At 38.1% G+C, this 7,117-nt stretch overlaps 1 pseudogene; it reads left to right on the plus strand.

Moving 5' to 3' along the window:
* The first annotated feature begins 5,908 nt into the window (after positions 1-5,908).
* Positions 5,909-6,788, plus strand: LOC127205906 (60S ribosomal protein L6-like; annotated as a pseudogene).
* The last annotated feature ends 329 nt before the right edge of the window (positions 6,789-7,117 follow it).

The raw sequence follows: 7,117 nt of genomic DNA on the forward strand, positions 1-7,117 counted from the left end.
TCTTCTGGGTAGCTTGCTATCCTTCCTCGTAGTGCCACCAGGCCTCCCCATCCAGGGGATGTGGTGAAATATGGGACACCAGAGTTCATGTGAAAGTCATACCCCACTCTCCACTCAGTTATGAAGAATGTGCTGTCCATTGGGTAGATCTGGGTAGGAGTTTGAAGTTTGCTGCATTTATTATCCTTGGCTGGTGCAATAGTTTGAGCAGGATTCCTGGGCCCAGATAGCAAGCAGCTATATATTATTCATAATATCCAGAACATGGAAACAGCCTAAGTGTCCCTGAGTAGAAGAATGGATAAAGAAACTGTGGTTCAGTTACATTATGGAATACTACTCAGCTATTAAAAACAAGGAATTCCTGAAATTTGTGGACAAATGGATTGAACTAGAAATGGTGATAATGTGTGAGTTCACCCAGAAGCAGAAAGAGTCAAATGGTATATACTCACTTATATCTGGACACTAGCCCAAGGGGCATGTCCCATGAAAGTCTTCACTTACCAGGAAAGTGGAACAGAGGGGAGGACATTCTACTGGGACTCTAGGTGAGAGAAGCATGGGAGAATGGGAAGATTATGTTCTTTACTTTCAAGTTTATACTTCAGTCCTTACAATCGTAACTCCAAGCAGTGCACTACTTGACACAAGCTAACATCATCAGAGAGGAGGGACACTCAATGAGAAAAAGTTTCCATATGATTGGGATGTAGGAATATCTGAAGGATATTTTCTGAATTTGTGATTGCTACGGCAGGGCCAAGGCCATTGTGGGTGGTGCCACTCCTGGTGTGTGGTCCTGGGTTCTATAGGAAAGCAGGCTAAGCAAGCCACATAGAACAAGCCAGTAGGCTGCATTCTTCTGCTATGGTATGTGAACCCATTCTTGCCTCCAGGTTCCTGCCCTGCTTGAGTTACTGCCTTGAATTTCTTTAATGATCAACAGTGAAGTTGAAACACAAATCAAATAAAACCTTTCCTCACCAAAATGTTTTGATCATGATTTTTCATCACAGCAATAATAACTCTAGCTAATACTGGGTTTAAACTTTAATTTTAATTAACTGCTGTTCATTTTTCAGAGTCAGATTTGCATTGATGATCATGAATCATTATGTGAAGGTGAGTCAGAAATTCCTGAGTTTTATTTAGGAGGATAAAGAATGAAGTTTTGTGACTCTCAACCTTCATACAGAACTTTTGCTTTATTTTTTTTCATTTTCTTTTTTGATGTCTATGTGTGAATATGTGTGTGTGTGTGTGTGCCTGTGTGTGTATTAGTGTGTATGTGTTTGTGTGTGGGGGAGGTACATGTATAAACGTAACTGCACATGTCCCTTTTGGTGTAGGTGTATGCTCATTTGTGGAGGACAGAAGATGACCTCAGCATCACGCTATATCATCTACAGCAATGAGATTAATCAAATCACTTCAATGACTGAGGCATCTCAGAACTAATACTTTGTAAGCCAAAGCTCACACATCTAAGATCCTCAAGCTACAAACAATTACACAAAATTCTTATATAGGTAGAAACATGAAATAAAAATATTTCTGTCATCTTATTTTATTCCCTGATGAATTTTCCCATCATTGTTCACAATAGGCGTGAAAACAATGAAAATATAAATTTCAAAGATATTATAAATTGTCACCCAGAGATCATGTCCTCTTCATCAAACTGGTTTCATTTAATGTAAGCACAGTTTATTTTAGTGTTCCTTTGTATTCACAGCATCATCATTCAGCGTGGGAATTATTACAGTGAACATTTGTGTCATCAAGCCGGAGTACATTTAACAGATTGCTGTAAAACTGCATCTCCTCTTTAAGTGCCAGTGTCTGGATGGCCCTGATAATATTGTAATCGCAGACAGTATTGGAGCTAACCTTTGGAAATGAATATATATTTATTGAAGTCTTAGCTTCTTTGTTCTCCTCTTCCCCTGTGAAACCCTGGCTTTAGAACAGTTTACAGAATATGTTAAAGGTTTTTTTTGTTAAACAAGGCAAATGTAATGGCCCTGGTTATAGAAGGTTTGCATGTGAGATCAATTCCTTTTAATTATACATTTCCCCACAAGTTTTTAATACAAAAAACTTGGCATCTTATTGGAGCTACATGCATGTGAGGAATGATATTATTTTATGATATGTTCCTATATTTATTATGATCGGGAAAACATTTATTAAGTATTTATTTTCCCCACTCTCCTTTGCTAATAGCGGTCATTAAAAGAGTTTCTGTAGTTTTTAAGTTATCTCAAGGCTGAGGTCATTCAAGTTGAGATATCTTATATAAGATAATAGCATTTATTTCCTTAAATGAGATTCATTGGTTAATTTGAAAATCCATGCCTACATCACTCTATGATTTAGTGTATGTATGAATTTGTTTCTTTTCAAGCCAAGAAGGCAGGTGCTTACCTTGTTCTCAAAAGAATGTCAGTGAAAACCTCATCGCTGGGACACCTCACAATGTTGAAGTTCTAATGACAGAAAAGATGACAGCATCTTGTTCCTTATGCAGCATGGTTTGACCCAAGTAATAGACGCATGGTCTGAGTACAGTCACTCAAAGGCCACTGCATATTTTAGAGAGGACTAAGAATTTGTGAAGTGTGTACTTATGATGGAAATCTTAGGAAGAATAAGGCCCCAGCTATCAGCGGTGCTTGTGAGATGCTGAACTGAGAAAGGAGCTGCTCAGAGAAGGGAAGAGATCTGAACAAGAGATACCATTGACTGCCTTGAAGAACCTGTTTAAACTCCCCACTGAGGTCAGATTCACAAATGCCTTTTTTGCTATTTGATTTTCAACACTGATAATAGCTCTCACTCTTGCTCTTCCTTTGCTAAAATTAGGCTTCTTTACTTTCAAACTCAATACCAGTGCCAAAAGAAAGGATTTTAACAACCCTGATCAAATTCTACACAGAAATAGAATTTAATGGCCATATAGTTGCCCTTCACGCTGACCCTCACAGGTGCGTTGTTCTGACTGCAGATTGATACTGAGCACAACAGAGGTCAACCTAAACAACACCATGGTCTCACACCTAAATATGTTCTCCTTGTTTTTTTACAAGGGGAGAAAACATCCACTCAAGGGGTGTTACTTTTTGAGATTGTTTTTAGACTTCATAGATATCTGGTGTGGTGAGATCTGGAAATATGAGGAGAATAAAAGAACTGTTTACCCAAAATGTTCCTTTACATTTTGAATCCTGGCTTTAAAGTAACAATACAACAGTATAATACAGAAAAAAATAATCAACAGTCTTAAATAATATAATCATAATAAGTTGTAAATACACATATATGAAATAAACATTTTTTAAAAAATAGACTGGTTCAGTAGACAGTACTTCCTGCTCTACCACAGAACTCAAGTTTATTTCTGAATACCCATGCTGGTCAGCTTAAAATTGTCTAGAAACCCAGCTTCTTGTGACCCAGAATCTTCTGGTTTTTGTACACTGGCACACTCATGTCCCATGCATATACACACAAATAAAGAAAAATATTTTTAAAAAGAGGAAAATTTAAATGTCTTATAAATGTCCATAGTACAGATTCTTATTATGGTCTAAAATTATAAAAAATAGAATAAGAGGAAAAACAATAATAATTTTAAATACAAGTCTTCAGGCATAAAGTGTCCTCATGCGTAAAGCCTATTCTATGTTCCAGAGGAGGAGCTTCCTCTGCAGAGTATGGATTTCCAAGATTTCACCCAGATATCATTGTTTCTAAGAAACCAATGAGCAAAATACATCAAATACTTTCACGGTAAGAACAAAAAAATGGCGCAGTCAGTATGGAAATTACTGAAGAGTTTTTTCAGCGCAATTAAATATGGAACTACCATAGCATGTGATTAAGCTATATAATTTCCAATAGTATGCCTATAAAAGTGGAAAGGTTATCAGTGAATTTATTTCATATATATGTTTATTGGAGCACTATTTAAAATAACTAGATTATGGAACAACCTTAAGAGTCAAATAGAGGAATAGATAACAAAAATAGAATGCACAAAGAGAACTTACTTATTTAAGAAAAATAAAATCATCACAAGCACCAGAAATTAACAGAATTGAAAACAATCCTACTATACTAGCTAGACTCATAAAGACAAGCAATCTCTCTCATATATATATGACATACGTATTTCTAGATATGTATTTATGTGTAAGGTATAGAGAATTGTTTTAGAGTTAAGGGCACTACCAATCTTCTGAATTATTAAAGATCACTCTGAATAGTCATGTTAGGTAGCTTGTACTGAGTGACAAGGTCACATACACTTACATGTGCACATATAAACACACATGTGCATAAATAAAACAGTTTTTGTTTCACCCATGCTTCTCTCTTTGTTTATTTGTGTACAACCACAAAGGGTTCTGTGAGAGAGGAAGAAATCATAAAGATGAGGCATAGGAAAAAGAGGGTATGGGACCTTATGAGGCTGAGAAGCTTCTGTAAGGCAGGAGACACTGGCAACAGAACAAAGCAACAGACTACAGACTAGGAAAAGATTTTCACCAACCCTACATCTGACAAAGGGCTAATATCCAAAATTTATAAAGAACTCAAGAAATTAAACACCACCAAACCAAATAACTCAATTAAGAAATGGGGTTCAGAGCTAAACAGAGAATTCTCAACAGAGAAATATCGAATAGTTGAGAAACACATAAAGAAATACTCAACATCCTAGTCATCAGAGAAATGCAAAACAAAATGACTCTGAAATTTCATCTTACACCCATCAGAATGGCTAAGATCAAAAACCAAGTGACAGCACATGCTGGTGAGGATGTGGAGAAAGGGGAACATTCTTTAATTCCTGGTAGAAGTGCAAATTTGTATAACAATTTTCGAAATCAACCTGCCACTTTCTCAGAAATTTGGGAATAGGGCTATCTCAAGACCCAGCTATTCCACTCCTTGGAATATACCCAAAAGGTGCTCCACCACACAACAAGGATATTTGCTCAACTATGTTCATAGGAGCCTTAGTCATTATAGCCAGTATCTCCAACAGCCTAGATGTCCATCAGTTGAAGAATGGATAAGAAACTGTGGTACATTTACAGTATGCATTACAGTACTCAGCTATTCAAAACAAGGATATCTTGAAATTTGCAGGCAAATGGATGGAACTAGAAATGATCATCCTCCATGAGTTAACACAGACACATAAAGATACACATGGTATGCACTCACTTATAATTGGACACTAGCCCAACAAGGATGTCCTCTAAGAGTCTTCACTAAACAGGGGATTGCAACAGATGCTGTGACTTGCTATTGGGACTCCAGGTAAGAGAGATATGGGAGAATGGGGAAATAGAAGGATCCAGAGGGTCCAGGAGCCCTACAAGATGACCATCAAGGCTGGTGGATCTGGACACTGGGGGGCCTGCACAAACTGCTGTAGCAAGCAAGGAAAATGCATACAGTAAATCTAGACTCCCTATTCAGATCTATCCAATGGAAAGAACATTCTTCACAGTTGTGTAGAGAATGGAGACTGACTCTGACATAAACTCTATTGCCCCCTATTTGATGACTTCACCTTGGATGGGAGGCCTGGTGGCACTCAGAGGAAGGGGAAGCAGGCGATCTAAATTAGACCTGATTGGCTGTGATAATTACATGGTGTCAGGGGTTCCCCTTCTGTCACAGGTCTAGGGGAAGGGAACAGGATGAAAGAAGGAAGGGGAACAGGAAGATATAAGTGAGGGGATAAAAATTAGGATGTAATCTGAACAAATTATTTAAATAAAAAGCAAAAAATGTATACATGTGGCATCAAGTCAGAAAACAGCATATTGAAGAAGACAAGGCAACCTACTACAATGAAAGATGGAGACAGCTTTTCCTGTCTTGGAAGATGGCAGGTAAAAAAGCCGAGAAGCCTGACACAAGGGAGAAGAAACCTGCATCCAAGAAGGTGGTGATGATGCTGCCCTTGCTGTCCATGCAGCCAAAAAGGGTGACCCTAAGGTTAAGAAGCCAAAGAAGGGGGAAGGGCCATAGCAGCCGGATCCCTGTCCAGGTTAGAAGAATTGGCAGTCGCTCCTGATCTGCAATGTAGTCCAGAAAGACCTTATACAAAAGGAAATACTCACCTGCAAAGTCCAAAATTGAAAAGAATAAGAAAAATGAGAGGATCCTTGCTACTGCCACAAAAGTAGTCTGTGATTACAAGAATGGTATTACACAGGTGGTGATGCTTCAAAAAATGCCTAAGTATTATCCTACTGAAGATTTCCCTCGGAAGCTGCTGAGCCATGGCAAAAAGCCCTTCAGTAAGCACGAGAGAAAGCTGCATGCCAGCATCACTCCTGGGACCATCCTGATCATCCTTACTAGGTGCCCCATGGGTAAGAGAGGGGTTTTCCTGAAGCAGCTGGGAAGGGGCTTGCTGCTTGTGGCTGGACCTCTTGCCCTCAACAGAGTTTCACTACACAAAATACACGAGAAGTTTACCACTGCCACATCTACAAAAGTTGATATCAGCGAGGTTGAAATCCCTAAACACCCTACTGACGCTTACTCTAAGGAGTATCAGCTGCCTGCAAGCTCAGTCACCAGGAGGATGAGCTCTTCGACACAGAGAAGGAGAAATAAGAGATTATAAAGAAGTGCTGATCAGAAAACTGTGGACTCGCAGATTTTGCCAAAGATGAAGTTGTGCCTCAGCTGCAGGGCTACCTCCATCTCAGTTCTCCCTGACAAATGGGATGCATCCTCATAAACTGGGGTTCTAAGTTGCTAACAACCTAATTAAACAGCTTGGTAAACAAACAAACAAAAACCCCAAAACCAAACAAACAAACAAACAAACAAATAAAAATAAAAAATGAAAAAAATAAGATGGAGACAGGAGAATGGTCTAGGAGAAGATGAGATATGCTATAGATGTATATAAAAGCTATTATAAATTCTGCAACTTTGAATGCTGCTTAAAATATAAACAAATAGGAAACTTATTTCAAAAGCCCAATTTCTATTCTTTCTAACTTACACTTTTACATTCAACTTCTTTTACTTAGTTCTCAAAAACCTTGCATATAAATGTACACATATTTTCAAATTC

The sequence above is a fragment of the Acomys russatus genome, chromosome 22 (genome assembly GCF_903995435.1).
Source record: "Acomys russatus chromosome 22, mAcoRus1.1, whole genome shotgun sequence".
Lineage (NCBI taxonomy): Eukaryota > Metazoa > Chordata > Mammalia > Rodentia > Muridae > Acomys > Acomys russatus.